The sequence below is a fragment of the Enhydra lutris genome, unplaced genomic scaffold (genome assembly GCF_002288905.1).
Source record: "Enhydra lutris kenyoni isolate GAN:26980312 unplaced genomic scaffold, ASM228890v2 scaffoldscaffold3, whole genome shotgun sequence".
Classification (NCBI taxonomy): domain Eukaryota; kingdom Metazoa; phylum Chordata; class Mammalia; order Carnivora; family Mustelidae; genus Enhydra; species Enhydra lutris.
In genome coordinates, this window is record NW_019154087.1 from 58,880,581 (window position 1) to 58,899,060 (window position 18,480).

Here is an 18,480-nt window from a genome sequence, read left to right on the forward strand (position 1 = left end):
CTATAGGGAAAGTGTTCAGGGAACAAAAGCTACCAAGAGCAAAATCAAGCAGATTACTTAGCCTAGCCCCTGGCAAGGATGATACAATTCCACCTTGGGCAAAGACATTTGAGAATCACTGCAACAGGCCCCTCCCCCAGAAGACCAACAAGAACATCCAGCCAAGACCAAGTTCACCAATCAATGAGAACTGCAAAATTCAGAGCTATGGGAATATAACACATAGAATTAATGGCTTCTTTTCCCACAATTCTTTAGACTTTCAAAGTTAAATTTTTTAAATTTTATTTCTCTTATTCTATTTTTAAAAAATTTTCCTCTTTCCTATTTTAACCTTTTTAAACTATTTTATCTTATCAATACCTTTTAAAAAATCTTTTTTTTAAATTTTCATTGTTATAGTCATATTCTATCTTTTCACTGTATTTAACCTTATTTTTTTGTATACATATAGGTTTTTCTTTCTTCAAAATTTTGGGATACAGTTTCTTCTAACAGATGAAAATATACTCTAAATCTACTGCATGGCTTTGTTCTAGACTCCTTATCACATTCTTTCCTCTTTTTTTTTTTTAATAATTAACAATTCCTTTTTTAGAATCTTTTGAAATTTTTATCTTTAAATTATATTCCATCCCTTCATCGTGTTTATGCTTATATTTGTGTGTGTATATATATATAAAACTTCTTTCTTTAAAATTTTGACAGGCAGTTTCTTCCAACAGACCAAAATACACCCAAATTTCAAGTGTGTGGCCCTTTTTTATTCTATATATATATATATATATATAGAATATGTATATTCTATATATATTTTATATGTATTCATATGTATATTCTATATGTATATATATTCTATATGTATATGTATATATATTCTATATGTATATTCTATATATACATATATATTCATATGTATATTCTATATGTATATTCTATATATATTCTATATATGTATATATATTTATATATAAAATATATATATATAAAATTAACTATATATATGTAGTTGTTTGTTTTTTCCTTTTTTCTTCCCCCCTGGTTTTGGGTCTCTTCCAATTTGGTTAGTGTACATTTTCCTGGGGTCATTGCTACCCTTTTAGTATTTTGTTCTCTCATTCATCTATTATTATCTGAATAAAATGACAAGATGGAAAAACTCACCTTAAAAAAGAAAGAAAAAAGAAAAGAAAAAGAGGCAATACGAATGGCTAGGGACCTAATCACTATGGACATTAGTAAGAAGTCAGAACTAGAGTTCAGAATGAAGATTATCAAGGAGCTAGCTGGGCTCAAAAAAAAAAGCATGGAAGATAATAGAGGATCCCTTTCTGGAGAAATAAAATCCCTTTCTGGAGAAATTAAAAAAAAAAAAAAAACCTAAAATCTAACCAAGTTGAAATTTAAGAAAAGCTATTAATGAGGTGTATCAAAAATGGAGGTACTTACTGTTAGGATAAATGAGGCAGAAGAGAGAATTAGTGATATAGAAGACTAAATAATGGAGAATAAAGAAGTTGAGAAAAAGATAAACAACTACTGGACCATGAGGGGAGAATATGAGAGATAAGTAGTACCATGAGATGAAACAGTATTAGAATAAATGGGAACCCAGAAGAAGAAGAAAGTGGGGGGGCAGAAGGTATACTGGAGCAAATTACAGCAGATCAGAGCAGAAATCAATGAAATAGAAATCAAAAGAACATTAGAACAAATCAACAAAACTAGGAACTGGTTCTTTTGTCTCGGGTTCACTTTTGCTGTGTCCCAAAGATTTTGAACAGTTGTATTTTCATTTTCATTTGTTTCCATGATTTTTTCAATTCTTCTTTAATGTCCTAGATGACCCATTTATTCTTTAGTAGGATGCTCTTTAGCCTCCATGTATTTGAGCTTTTTTCAACTTTCCTCCTGTGATTGAGTTCTAGTTTCAAAGCATTATATGAAGCATTATGCCGGGAATGATCCCAGTCTTTTGATACAGGTTGACACGGTATTTGTGACCTAGGATGTAATCTATTCCAGAGAATTTCATGTGCACTAGAGAAGAATGCATATTCTGTTAGAACTCATACAGGAATTCAGTAAAGTGTCAGGATATAAAATCAATGCACAGAAATCAGTTGCATTTCAATACACCAACAGCAGGACAGAAGAAAGAGAAATTAAGGACTCTATTCTATTTACAATTGCACCCTAAACCATAAGATACCTTGAAAAAAAAAAAAAAAGCCTAACCAAAGAGGCAAAGAATTTGTACTCAGAAAACTATAAAGTACTCATGAATGAAATTGAGGAAGACACAAAGAAATGGAAAACACTGCATGGATTTCTAATGAATTGGAAGGACAAATATTGTGAAAATGTCTTTGCTACCTAGAGTAATCTACACATGTAATGTAATCCCTAGCAAAATACCATCATTTTTTTTTTGAAAGAAATGGAACAAATAATCCTAAAATTTAAATGGAACCAGAAAAGACCACGAAGAGCCAGAGGAATGTTGACAAAGAAAACCAAAGTTGGCAGCATCACTATTCTTGATTTCAAGCTCTATTACAAAGCTGTCATCATCAAGACGGTATGGTAATGGAACAAAAACAGACACATAGATCAATGGAACAGAATAGAGAGCCCAGAAATAGACCCTCAACTTTATGGTCAACTAATCTTTGACAAAGCAAGAAAGAATGTCCAATAGAAAAAAGACAGTCTCTTCAACAAATGGTATTGGGAACATTGGACAGGCACATACAGAAGAATGAAACTGGACCATTTTCTTACACCACACACAAAAAAAGACTCAAAATGGATGAAAGGCCTCAATGTGAGAAAGGAATCCATCAAAATCCTTGAGAAGAACACAGGCAGCAATCTCTTCGACCTCAGCTGCAGCAACTTTTTCCTAGAAACATGGCCAGAGACAAGGAAAGCAAGGGCAAAAATGAACTATCAAGGCTTCATCAAGATCAAAACTTTTTGCACAGCAAAGGAAATAGTCATCAAAACCAAAAGACAACCAACAAAATAGGAAAAGATATTTGCGAACGATATAACAGATAAAGGGCTAATATCCAAAATCTATAAAGAACTTATCAAACTCAACACCCAAAGAACAAATAATCCAATCAAGAAGTGGGCAGAAGACATGAACAGACATTTTTGCAAAGAAGACATGCAGATGGCCAACAGACACATGAAAGAGTGCTCCACATCACTGGGCATCAGGAAAATATAAATCAAAACCACAATGGGATACACTTCACACCAGTCAGGAATGGCTACATTTAATAAGTCAGGAACAACAGATGTTGGTGAGGATGCAGAGAAAGGGGAACCCTCCTACACTGTTGGTGGGAATGCAAGCTGGTGCAGACACTCTGGAAAACAGTATGGAGGATCCTCAAAAAGTTGAAAATAGACCTACCCAGAGCACCTGGGTGGCTCAGTGGGTTAAGCCTCTGCCTTCGGCTCAGATCATGATCTCAGGGTCCTGGGATCAAGCCCCACATCAGGCTCTCTGCTTGGCATGGAGCCTGTTTCCCCCTCTCTCTGCCTGCTTTTCTGCCTACTTGTGATCTCTGTCAAATGAATAAATGGAATCTTAAAAAAAAAAAAAAAAAAGAAAAGAAAAGAAAAGAAAATAGACCTACCCTATGATTCAGCAATCACACTACTGGGTATTTACCCTAAAGATACAAATGTATCTTTACATGCACCCAAATGTTTATAGCAGCAATGTCCACAATAGCCAAACTATGGAAAGAACCTAGATGTCCATCAACAGATGAATGGATAAAGAAGATGTGGTGTATAAATACAATGGAATATCATGCAGCCATCAAAAATAACCCAAAATCTTGCCATTTGCAATGACGTGGATGGAACTAAAGGGTAGTATGCTAAGTGAAATAAGTCAGTTAGAGAAAGACAATTATCATATGATCTCTCTGATATGAAGAATTTGAGGCAGGCAGGAATTTGACATGGGGGTGTAGGGGGAAGGGAGGGGAAAAATGAAACAAGATGGGCCTGGGGAGGAAGACAACCCATAAGAGACTCTTAATGTCAGGAAACAAACTGAGGGTTGCTAGGGTGTGGTGGGGAGGGAAGGGAGGCTGGGTTACGGACACTGGGGAGGGTATGTGCTATGGTGAGTGCTGTGAATTGTATAAGATGAATGACCCACAGACCTGTACCCTTGAAGCAAATAATATATTATATGTTAATTAAAAAAAAAAACCTTCCTGTTACTGTGCTTTTCAAAGTGCTAATTAGATTTCAGATTTGGATGAATATGTTAGTTAAGAGTCTCCAGCTCATTTCTGAAGGAAATAATTTTCAGAAGTACAGAATATGTAAAACAATTAGAAACAATTGCTATTATGCATTGCTTTAAATATTAAGGATTCTTTGAATTTGTCCCTTAGGAAAAAAGTTTGTATCTTCAAACATAAAAAGATATTTCAAAGGCTCATCTTTTCTATCTACAATAACATCAAGGTACTTCTTATTTGATATGAAGAGTTGTAGTCACATTCTCCTGCTTCATAATATTTATGTTACAAAGATACATGCTCAAACAGCAAAATTATCAGAATATTCACTAGAAGCCCTGTGTCCATTAGCATTTTATGGATGACATGATGTGTAGAATTATTATTCCATCTGACAGTAGATATACTGACAGTGTTGTTATTAGGGCTCAGAAACAGGGCATTGTCTAAACAAGTGCTCCATTTAAAGCATGTCCCTTGTCTGTAAGGAAATACTAGAATCAACTCTAATATGTAGGTATGAAAAATAAAAATATCTGCAAATCATAGGTGAGAAGTATAGTACCTAATGTAAGATGAAACATACCCAGACATTTCTATTTTAGAATAGCCTTTGTTCAGAGCAGGAAATAGAAAAATAAAATTTATGTGAGCGAAAACATTTGAAAATATGTAGATAAGTATCTATGACAGGAAAGACCAACAATGTTTCCTTTCTACTATTTTAATTAAATTATATTTTGTGAAGTTCAATAAATAATTAGCTAGTTGTGGCTAACATTATTCCTACTATCTTAATTACACATGTTTTGTAATGATCCCAGTACTGTAAAAGCAAGAGAACTATATGATTCAAGAAGGAATTGGCCCTCCTAATTGGTGTTTAAAAATGGTTGTCATTCAAAATTATAAACCTCTTGTCAATTTCACCAATTCAGAATACTTAGAACCATTTTTCTTTTCTTTTTTACTCCTATAACACAGCTTTTAGTTACATGTTTCCTATTAGTTGTTGCTCTTCAGGCTTCCTTTTTGTTCTTTTACCCCAACTTTATTCATGAATAGAGGAAAGGAGACATGCTGTATGATTTTCCTAAAAGGCAATTTTCTTCTTCCTTCATGAGAATAGTTTTATACACACACACACACACACACACATAGATAGATAGATGATAGATGATAAATAGATGATATCAAAGCCAGAATTTCTTCTAGCTCTTTTATTTCACATCAGAAGAAACTCACTGCCCACTGATCACATGGTAAAAACTTGATAAAGTTTTCTCAGTTTACATGGAGATAGCGGCATCAGTATGGCTTCATCCACTCATCATTCTTAAATAATATTTCCATGCATATATAATGTTTTTTCCCAGAGAAATCACAATGAGTTTGGTAAATATTATGTCAATTCCTAATGGTCAAGAGGTGATATATATTAACATACTCCCCTGTAAATGGGTAATCTCAAAAAGGTTACTCAAGAATAATTGCCTCTTTTAGACAAGCTGCGGAGACTGATTTTTACTGCCATTGTCTAAGTCAGGTCTTTTCTAGGCTTCTTTCAGCTCTATTTTATGTACTGTAGTTCTATAGCCTGATTTTCCATTTACTAGGTTCATATAAAATCAATATTTATTTTATATAGCACCTTGCACTTCAAAAGATTCAAAGTAAATCAATATGTAGGAGTCATTCTACAAGAAGAGTAATTAGGCAGTCCCCCAAACATTGCAGTTACTGCAAATTTGAAAACTATAAATTGTCCAAATCAAAGGAAAAGTCAACGAGGTTATGCTAGTACCTTTCTAAAATACAACTAAAGGTGATTTTATTTATTGCTAAACTCTTGCAATAAAGAAAAATAATTGCTAAAAAGATCTGTTTTTATTTTTGTTTTTAAGTGTGTCTTTAGGTGAACAGAAAATTTATAAAAAGAAAGAATATCTAAAACAGCCACTCAAAATTATTTAATTAACACATGTAATACCAAAAGGTTGTCTGTAGTAGAGACATGAAATAGAATGTTAATTTTTATTTAGTTCTTTGAGTGTAAAATTATCACAATATAATTTCTTAAACCTAACATTTAGCCTGTCAAATAACCAAGAGATAATTACTGTATTTTGTAAGGACTATTTCTGAGAACAGAATAAAACATTATAAGAGCTGACTCAAGTTGAGAGAATATTAAAGAAATCACAGCTTCAAAACAGAGAATGTGTACTAAAAATATTACTGTTCTATACTCTAATACAAACATATCTAATACAAACATATCACCATCTATATCTGGAGGAATCCAGTCCATCCTTCAGCTTTTCTTTTTTAACAAACTACTATTGAATTATTGGTGTTGGATCAAGTCTTTCCAAGACAAATCCAAGTCAAATGCAATAATCTCTCATTTTTTAATATCTGCTCCACTGGATTTCCAGAAGTTAAATTGTTCCTACCCTATATTTTACTTCAAAATCCTTGTTTTTCTGATTTCCTGTGTATATACTCATTAGGTCCTTATCATTCAGTCATATAGCATACACTTTATCTTCATTGTGCTCATTATAGTGGGATGGAAGTATTATGAGCACATGGGTTCCAGGATGTGTATATTGAAATGTTCAGTAACAATTTTTGGTAAGTCCAAGTGTACAACCCCTTACACAAAATGTATGTAGTCAAATTTTGGGGGAATTAAAATTTTTTCAGATTTTAGAAAGGTGATCTGATGCATAGGCTTTTAATTATGTTATGCCCCTTACAAGAGTACTCGTAATCAAATATATCATCAATATAAAGAAAAGTAAGGTTATGAATAGTCAATAAAGAATAAGTGGTGTTAAGTCAATTCAGGTCAAGTTTTGTCACAAAATTAACTCAAATCAGGATGTTTTTCAAAGTTTTTTGAATTATGAACTGGAAATTAGGGACTGTTTATCTCTGAGCAAATCGCTCTATATTAGCTGTCACTGTAGATCATTCTCACCCAATACTATTTCATCCACAAGTGTTTTGCTCCAGCCTCAGTAATCCATCTACTCTTCATGAATTTAGGACTGAATATTAGTAATTCCCCAAAAGTTCTGTATAGCAGGAGAAGAGGAATGGAATTACATTTATTTGTGTGTTAGAAAATGTAATGGTGTTTATAGTGGTGCAATTTAAGTTTTGTTCTAAGTCATTAAAAATTTGATATTCTCTAGATGACAATAACTTAGGCTCAGTTAAATAAGATAGCTAGAAAAGGAAAAACAAATCTATCTTGGTATTAAAAATTAAATGTAAATAAAACAAAAGACATCTGTCCTGAAAATAAATATTATCTTTCTCTTAAGAACATGAAAACCTGTATTACCCATTATTTCTCAAACTGACAAATGTAAAAATGTTTGGGATTTGAATGAAAAAGCTAAAACAAAACTAAGATAAATATATTGAAGGTAGAAAATCAGCCTAAATCCCAGTATTATCAACTTATTAACAGAACATAGAATAATCACTATCATAGTAATTACAACAACAACAACAAATCCAGGAATTTTAGTTTCTGAATTTTCTTTTAAGGGACATAGATCACAAGTTATGAGAATAAATAGTGGTGTATTGGGGAATTTAGAGACAAATTGTTATTCAGAATTTAGGAAAACTTTATGTAGCACCAGTATAAACTTTTGGAAACTCTTTCCTCTGTGAATTTCTTTCTATAAATCAAGGATCTGAAATCACCTTCAAAAATCTAAATAACTAAATATGCAAAAAGACTTTTTTATGCTATCTGGAATATAGCAAAAACATTTTTGTCTAAAACAAACATTTTGGGATGCTTGGGTGGCTCAGTGGATTAAGCCTCTGCCTTCGGTTCAGGTCATGGTCTCAGGGTCCTGGGATTGAGCCCCGCATCAGGCTCTCTGCTCAGCAGGAAACCTGCTTCCCCCTCTCTCTCTGCCTGCCTCTCTGTCTACTTGTGATTTCTGTCAAATAAATAAATAAAATCTTTAAAAAATTATAAAATAAAACAAACATTTTGTCAAAAACATTTGAGCTAGTTATAGCTCATTATGAGTAATTGGCTGTAATGGAAAGGAGATCAGAATTCTTGTTTCTTTCTAACCAATATATGATTAATACAATTTTCCATATTATAAAATATTTAGCTGATTTTAACAAAATGTTAAGAAAAATTACAATGATAAATTAGGAGCACAACTCAGCCTGCAATCTCCTCTAATAATGGTTAGGTCTTAGTGCCAAGTTACTCATAATGCCCATGGTACAGGGGGAACAGTCTGGAAATACTTAAGCAAGTGTTACTCCTTTATTTTATTTAAAGTTTAATTCTAACTGGATTCATTAGATTTTGCCTGAAGGATACATTTATCAATTCACACAAAATAAGTTTCTTGGGTGTCTTTTGTACAAAAAATTTAAAAATTTAAAAAAATGTGTCTCTTACTGTGGGGAATATAATAAGAAACTTAAATACTAATACTATAATGCAGAATTGCATCAAATAAATGGTATAAACTATTTTAATAGTTGTAGTTGACAAAGTTCCTTAATTTGAGAAATATGGGAAAGGTCTAACATAGGAAGGTAGACATTTAAGACATACCTTGTTTGAATTTGAGAAGAAAAATGTTTATAAGAAATTTAGTTATTACTTACATGAAGGCAAAGCAATGCTTTAATATAAATCTATAGCTTTCATTAAGAGTAGATCAACTAAATTTATATATATACACACATATACATATATACACATTTTAATATATACATATGCATGTTTATGTACTTGTATGCATATATATTTGTATGTATCTATATATTTTTTTCAGATTAAAAATAATTGCTAGGGTCTTTAGGTCAGGGAATTATAACACAGATAAACTGCCTGATACCTGAAGCCAGTTTATAGCTACCTTAAATTATTGTATAAAAGTATCACGATTACATTAATTATAAAAAAATTTATAACAACAATAGCAAATTGGTTAGGACTCACAGAGTGATTACATTTAGAATAAAAATATGTTTGTTCTATTTTTAATATTACTGGAAAAAATTCTTTGGCTCAATCTTTTGTCTAAAAACATGAAAAAAATTTGTTTAAAGACACTGAATTGTTACTAATGAAAAGAGGGTTTGTAGCATAAGAGTATTGTAAAGAAGAGAAGCTTAAATACTTCAGCCAAGAACTTCAAATGACTTTTTGCTTTTTCTGGGAGATAATCTGTAAACTGTATCTGAAGAATTGGGAAGCTGAGCAGAACTTTCAGTAGACTAAGATCATTGTACCATGGATTTCAGAGATTGCCAAAGAGCAAGAGCCCTGTTATATATCTTAGGTTTTATCTGGCATTCCAAAATGTATTCCTTAAAATAAACTGCAGACTAGCCATCAAAAACCCAAGGGTAGCACTCAACACAAATTAGATTAATTTGACCATAACCCCTAGTCTAGTTGTCTAGCAGAGAGAATTGTAGTCTTTCTAAAGAAGATGACGTTATCATTGCATTTTTAAACAATTAAGGTGCCTGAAATTCCATCAAAAATAACCAGGTGGGGCACCTGGATGGCTCAGTGGGTTAAAGCCTCTGCCTTCAGCTCAGGTCATGATCTCAGGGTCCTGGGATGGAGCCCTGGATCAAGCCCCACTCAGCAGGAAGCCTGCTTCCTCCTCTCTTTCTGTCTGCTTCTCTGCCTGCTTGTGATCTCTATTTCAAAAAAATAAATAAAATCCTTAAGAAAAATAAACAACCAGACATATAAGATTTCAAATTTTGACAGAAAACAAAAGAAAAAAAGAAAAGAAAAAAAAATTATAAAAGATTCAAATAAAATTATTAGCCATGGGCTTTAGTATAATTTTATATTTAAGAAATTAAAAGCAAGATGGAAATTTCATGTATCATAACAAAGTAAGAACTCAACAGATAGTTATTGTGGCACATTAGATACAACTGGAGAAAGAATTTATGAATTCAATAATAAGTTAAAATACCCAGAATGAAGTATGAAAAAGCTAAAGATAGAAAATACAGCAGGAAATTTGCACATTGCATATGATGAAAAAGTGTTAAGTAAGACTGGTTTGATTCTCAAAAGAAAAGCTGAAGGAATGGGGTGCCTGGGTGGTGCAGTAAGATAAGATTCCAACTCTTGATCTCAGCTCTGATTGTGACCTCAGGGTCTTGGGATTAGCCCTGTGTCAGGCTCAGTGCTCAGCACGGAGTCAGCCTGAGATTCTCTTTCCCTCTCCCCACCCTACTCCTGCTCTCTCTCCAGGATGAATAAATAAATCTTTTTTTTAAAAAAATAGAAAAGAAAAGGCAAAAAAATGAAATATTATCATTATCTAAAAGAGATAACGACATGGGGCACTTGGGTGACTCAGTCAGTGAAGTGTCTGCCTTTGGCTCAAGTCATGATCCAGAGTCCTGGAATTGAGTCACACATTTGGCTCCTTGCTCAGTGGGGATAGTGCTTATTCCCCTGCCTGCCCCTCCTCTGATTATGCATTCTCTTTCTCTCAAATAAATGAATAAAATCTTAAAAAAAAAATAATGACATAGAACTTTCTAAAATTGCTTAAAGATACGAAAACAGATATTAAAAGTGATACAAAGCCCAAGAAAAATTAAAACTACTAAAGTATAACCTAGGCAAAATATAATAAAACTTCTTATAATTAAAATCTTTAAAAATTCCAAGATGGACCAAAGACTCTTTTCACAGAAGCAACAAAAAGACTGACATTTAACTTCTAAGTGGAAACAATGAAAACCTAGAGCAATTGAATATATCTTTGAATTGAAAAAACAAAATAAAAATATGTAGCAAGTGGAACTATCCTTCAATATTGAAGATGAAATAAACTTATTTCAGAAGAATATTAAAATATTTCATAATAAACAGACCTGCACTGAATAAATACAAAATAGGTTTAACAATGGAAAATTATACCAGATGGAAACACAGACTTATAGGAAAAATTAAGACCAGTGGGAAAGTCAAATAAGTTAATTTGATAGTATAGACCAATAAGAAATGCAATATATGTCAGTAATCTTAAATTTAAACATAATAACTAAACCAAATAAATGACTGACCCTGTCAAAAAAGATTTTTTTAAAAACTGTATACTACTTATAAAAGATACGCATTTAATATAAGGATATAAAATAGAAATAAATAATAGGAAATATTTTCTATAAAATAAAAGAAAATATACTATTTAGAAATAGAAGCCAAGGAAAATCTGATATGGCAATACTGCCAGATAAAACTTTCATGGAAGCTTTATTAGAGTTGAAGATGGATAGTCTATGCTCTCCACTATCCTCATCATACAGGAGTTCAGAAATATGAAGCAGAATTTCTTATCTTGACTTCTCCCCAGAAAGTAGAACTTGACCCAAGGACTTGAGTACCAGTGGTCTGTTTTCCTCTCTGAGGAATCAGGTGTCTCAGAGAGACAGGGAAATAGGAAAGCCAAAATGATAGTGGATTATTAGGCTAGTTATCACTGTAGGCAGATGGAGCTAAATGGACAGGCATCCTCTGAGAAGCCACAAAGAATCAATTCAGCATTATTTGCTCAAGATACCAAAGAAGGGGGGAACCTGGGTGGCTCAGTGGGTTAAAGCCTCTGCCTTCGGCTCAGGTCATGATCTCAGTGTCCTGGGATCGAGCCCCGCATCGGGCTCTCTGCTCAGCAGGGAGCCTGCTTCTCCTCTGTCTCTGCCTGCTGCTCTGCCTACTTGTGATCTCTCTCTCTATGTCAAATAAATAAATAAAATCTTAAAAAAAAAAAAATACCAAAGAAGGGAATATGCATTCACAGGTGCCCATCCTCCACCACCAAGGATAACCACAAGTGCTGTAAACTCCCTTGCACCTTTGACTGTCCTGTGAGGGACAGGCCTGGATGTTTAGGAAGTAGTGTGATGAATGGTGCAACAAGAATCAAATGAGGTCAGGTTATACTTTCAGGAAACAGTTGCTTCAGTAACATCTTGAGCATGCGTAGGCCAGAGTATGAGACATGGTATAAGGGGTATTTAAAACATGGGGTACCAGGATTTGAAATTTTTGAAGGCAGCTAGAAAAAGAAATGGTGGAAATATTTTACAGAAATTTACGGACTGATGGCTCAGTTTACATCTTGAAAGACTTCTGAAAATTTTGATTTCTCAGGTCTTTGGTGACTCACATGATTTTACCATATTATTATTTGAACATTCTGAACATAAGACTGTTAGAAAGACTATTGAAAAGTTTTCAAAGCAAGCACAAATACTAAACTCAAACTGAGCATGTAGATTAAATATATAGCATCTGAATTTTATCTTTTATTCCCATACCAATTTCAGAAATGTCTGTTCAATAAAATAACAGAAATGTTATTCAATAAAATAACAGAATTGAAAAAAATCAGCATTTGTTGGTGGACATAGGAGTGTGATTTCAGAGGACTCTCATAGATTGTAAATAGCATGAGCTATTATTTAAAGTTGTCAGTCTGAGTTTTAATAGCAAATCTCATTTACGGTATGAATCATAAATAACTTTATCTGTCACTGAGGGTTAGTATCAAAAGGAAATTTTTGAGCTGAAAGTGAAGTATGACTATAAGAAAACACAATATCCCTAGAACTGTAGAAGTAAACATATGACTCTCAAACATACACGACAGCACTTCTTTGTGGCTAAACCTTGAAAAGGTTTGGATTTAACTAGACCTATTGGGATGTACTCTTTTAAACAATTCTGTACTTGAAGCTGTAATTAAGACTCAGAATTAAACATGCTTCTCAGTGAAAATATTCCATGGTTCTATAAGAAAGTCCCATTGGCCCAATATCACTATTCTCATTTACTTGACAAAAAATCAAGTTCTGATAATAATATACCCATATGTGTGCATGTAAACTAGATTGCTACGTAGAATACAAACTGTTTATTAGCAATCTAGATTAAAATACTTTAACTGGCTTTAGTTAATAATTGTTAACAAACTAACCACTGTTATCTATTAAAAAACAATCTTGTATTCTCCATGTGTACATTTTGACAAGTATTCCATGGATTTTTTTACTCTAAATAAACTGATGGCTGAGTCAATATACTTTTGTTTGAACATTTTATTTTAATGACAAGAGACTAAGCAGTGAAATAGCAAAGTTTAAAGCAACGATATATTGGTCCAGTTAATGAAATACCAAGCTGATAAGGATAAATTATTACCCATGTTTATGCTCAGCTAAGTTAAAATTATTTGTGTAAAGATGGGTTTATTCACTGAAATAAACAAAACATATGACAAGAAAAACTTTTAGAAACATGGGATTAGCTTCATATCACAAACTTCAAAAAACTCTTTCTTAAAAACATAATATTTTGTATCATAATTAAACAAAAAATTACATTAGAAGTTAAAATGAAACTACCCTTCCAAGAAGTGTGGTAAATGATTTTAAATTATTAGTAAAGGACTTCATGGAAAACTGAAAAGTAGCACTAAGTTCCTCGGTAAAGTGCTGCAAGGAAGAGCAGGCAATGGAATGGCATAGATGGTGACCATTTAAATCCCAGTTGACCTGCGAAGTAGCAGTAGTAGTAGCAGGAATGATATAAAAACGTGGGCCTCATGCTACATCTTTTTTCTTAGACATGGTTTTTAATACTGGTACAATTTTGGTCCAACATGAAATAGAAGAAAATCACCCAAGGTCTGGAGGCTGTAGTAGATTTCAAAATGATAGAGAACTATTTCTATAAATCTGAATAACAGTATGATTAAAAGAAAGAAAGTGGTTTGGACCCATACAACCAAACTTAGGTGCTTCTTTCTAACTCCTAATGAAAGTTTGTGGAACATCTCGAAGTAAAAAGTAAAACGAGAAAACATCCATTCTCCAACTTCAGTGGAGAAAATACCTCTAACTGAGCAGATGCACCATTTTTTTTTTGCTTGTTTGTTTATTTATTATGTTCAGTTGGCCAACATATAGTTTTTTGTTTTGTTTTTTTTTTTAATGTTTTATTTGTTTATTTGACAGAGAGCACAAGTAAGCAGAGTGGCAGGGAGAGGGGGAGAGAGAGAAGCAAGCTCTCTGCTGAGCAGGGGGCCCGATGCGGGGCTCGATCCCAGGACCCTGGAATCATGACCCAAGCCGAAGGCAGCCGCTTAACCAACTGAGCCACCCGGGCGCCCCACATCATTAGTTTTTGATGTAGTGTTCAATGATTCAGTAGTTGCATGTAACACCCAGTGTTCATCACAACATGTGTCCTCCTTAATAACCGTCACCTGGTAAAAACCATTCCATCTGCAACCCTGTTTATTTCCCAGAGTCCAGGGTCTCTCATGTTTGTCTCCCTCTCTGATTTTGTCCCATTCAGTCTTCTCTCCCTTCCCCTGTGGTCCTATGCTCTATTCCTTATGCTCCACATATGAATGAATAGATATGAGCACAAAATGTTGTGATTGTGAAATCAAATGTACTCACTGTAATTATTACTTTTCTAAGTTATTTCCTGTTACTTTCTAGCCCCCCACCACAACACCAATCTCACTCTATTGCATAGAAGCTAAAATAATATTCATTTTTACAATATACTCCCATCTTTACTTCCAGCTTAAGTTCTATGGTATAAGAATTTTAATGATGTTTAGAGACAGATGGAAGAGGAGAGCAAGAGAAAGGGGTAATTAAAGAGAACCACATATAAAAACCACCCAAAGATAAGGAAACAGAAAACAGAATACCTTATGGGCTTTATGCCATATTTCCTCAATGATAAGAAAATTAACATAAAATTAAGGGAATAAAGAGATGATATAGTTTTTTTCAATTTTATTATTTTTTTGAGATGATAGTTTTTAATTTTTATTATCTTTGGAGATGATATAGTTCATTTATTTTTTATTATTATTTTTTAAGTTCTTGAACTCAGGAACCTGAGATTCTGAGATGGAGACCTGAGCTGAAATCAAGAGCTGGAAATTCAACTGACTGAGCCAACTAGGCAATCCTGAGATGATATAGTTTTTAAAAAGATATACCTTAGAAAAACTTGACCAAAAAGCTCATAACTTAAAAAAATAAAAATTTGTTATGAAATGATGTGATAAGATAAGGAAGCAATATAAAAGATTTATTGTAACTAAAGGTGGCAGAACTAAGGAAAGAATTAACTGAGGCAAATAATGTTATTATATATTATTAAAATGACACTAGAAAGAGCAAAGATCAGAATTGAAACATTAAAATTCTATATCTGTGATATGGAATACAGGCTTGAGAAAATTCTCTAAAATGTAGTGAAAGGGAATGAAAAGAGGAAAGCAGTTGTAGGGAAAACAGTAGGTATAGAATTACAAATCATGGGGAGGAAACATGATAATAACTGATCTTCCTAAGTAAATTAAGGTAAAAAAAATGGAGTAAAGATCTTATTCAAAGATCTAATGGAAATTAAGTGTCTGAATCTATGGAATAAAAATGCTCACTATATACATGGCACTACTTTTAAAAATTAATTTTGATAAGTAAATTGGTAAAGTGATCAAACCCCAAAGTTAAGGAAAAAATTATCCATATACTCAGATATCAGACATAACTTACCCCCCCACACACACAAAATCAACTAAGTTTCAGACTTTTTTCTTAATAACTTTAAACATAACAGAAAATATGGGAGCAATGCTTACAAAGGTTTGGTAGGAAAAAGTACGCAGCTCAAATCTCTATAAAAAACCAAGCTGAAATTCATGTGCAAAAGAGAACCAAGAGTTTCTTTTCATGTGCATAATGATGTCAACCAATGGATAAATTAGAAAAAATAGGATAGAAATGGTCCCATAGACAAGCCCTTGGTAATATTCAAATTTCTTCTTTTGAAGGTCACAATCTCACCCCTGCTCAACTACTAAATTGGCAGTGAAGACAACTACTTAAGAGTAAGGATTTTAAAGTGGAAGAACGTTGTTTTTATGGGGTTGCTTAACATTTATTTCTTCCCTTTCCTTCATAAGGATTGAAATCAATACACCTTATCCTGAAGGAACACTGTATTGCTCAAATTTGAGCATGTTGAATTGTTCATGTTTACTAGGAACATGCTTGCTAAAATGTTTGCATTACATATGAAAATAACCTTTCCCCTTTTACCCTTTTCTAGACCCACTAAAAGGGGAGAAAGGCATGGCTTGATGGCTTGGGATCTCCTTTATCTTAATTTCAATTTTCTTTTTCTTTGTCTATTTTCCCCTTTCTTTTAATGTTCTATTTTCTTCCTCTTTTATCCATGAGGTCTTCTCATGACTGAGAGACCTCTGTATAAAAAAGCCTTACATTAACGAATATAATGTAAAACAACTTTCATGTCTAACTTTCAATGTTAGTTATCATTTAAAAAAATATTTGAACCCATCTATGAAGCCTTAATATTTAAAACAAGAGAAAAGATTGAAATTTGTTTTAGTAGGATGATTACATTCACATAAAAGAAGTTTAAGCACCAAAAAATTATTAAAGTAATACTATAATAAAATTAATAATTTTCTAGGTAATAAAATAATAAATGAGCTTTCCATACAGGCAATTCTTGCTTTGCACAATTCCAATGTGCATAAGTTTCAGTCACCATGGTTTAATTAAATAGAATGAATCTCTTTAAAGTACAGCTTTTGTTTATGTTCTTCAAAAATTGCTATGTAAATAACAGATATACAACCTGATCAATGATCAATTATATTATTTCTTTCAAAGTATGTTGATTACTGGTCACTGTACATTCGTTACTCAGTTCATGCCAGGACAGTAAAGCATATAGTTGTCTACCTGAATAAACCTATGTTTATTTTCCAAAATATGTTTAATTTTCAAATTAATTTTCAAAACTGGATAATTGGAAAAGGGAATTAGCCAACAAAAATGAAACTGCAACAACAACAAAAAAACCAAAAAGTTATAATGTAAGAAGCAAAATTTACATTAGAAATAAATAGAATCAAAGAAAAAAAGAGTAGACTCTGGGAATGTTAATACTGCCTTCATTTGTGTTACTTTAGATATATAGCCAGAGGAATTTAGTGAAGATGAATGAAGAAACTCATTGTAACCAAAAACAAACAAACAAAAAACAGAGCAATATGTGCCAGAGAAAGTAATGCCTGCAAACCATCAACCCTCAAGGAATCCTTGCAGATATTTCATAACATTGGAAGCACAAGGTGCAAAATGTTGGAAACTGATCTACAATTAGAAAAGATTATTATGATTTACCAAAGCCTAGAAAAGATGTCTGTGCCATATTATATGTTACATGGAAAGAGAATAATGTTCAAACTACATAGAGAGAGAGAGAGAGCACGCACGTGTGAGAGAGAGATTTTATTTATTTGACAGAGAGATAAAGAGACCACAAGTAGAGGGAGGAGTCAAGATGGCAGAGAAGTAGCAGGCTGAGACTACTTCAGGTAGCGGGAGATCAGCTAGATAGCTTATCTAAAGATTGCAAAAACCTACAAATCCAATGGGAGATCGAAGAGAAGTGGAACAGCAACTCTAGAAACAGAAAATCAACCACTTTCTGAAAGGCAGGACTGGCGGAGAAGTGAATCCAAAGTGACGGGAAGATAGACCGCGGGGGGAGGGACCGGCTCCCGGCAAGAAGCGGAGCAACAGAGCACAAAATCGGGACTTTTAAAAGTCTGTTCTGCTGAGGGGCATCACTCCACAGGTTTAACTGGGGTGAAGCCAACGCAGGGTCAGCGTGGCCTCAGGTCCCACAGGGTCACAGGAGGATGGGGGGTGTCTGAGTGTTGCAGAGCTTACAGGTATTAGAACGGGGAAGCCGGCTACAGAGACAGAGCTGAGGAGTAAGCTCTAAGCTTGGGGTTACCTTGAACCGGTCGCAGGCTCGGTCAGCTTGGAGCGCGGCCGGAGGCCAGGGTGACGGGAGAAATTGGGCGCTGTGCTCTGAGAGCGCACTGAGGAGTGGGGCCCCGGGCTCTTGGCTCCTCCAGGCAGGAGACCGGGAGGCTGCCATCTTCATTCCTGTCCTCCGGAACTCTACGGAAAGCGCTCAGGGAACAAAAGCTCCCCAAAGCAAACCCGATCGGATTACACAGACCGGCCCCGGGTAAGGGCGGTGCAACTCCGCCTGGGGCAAAGACACTTGAGAATCACTACA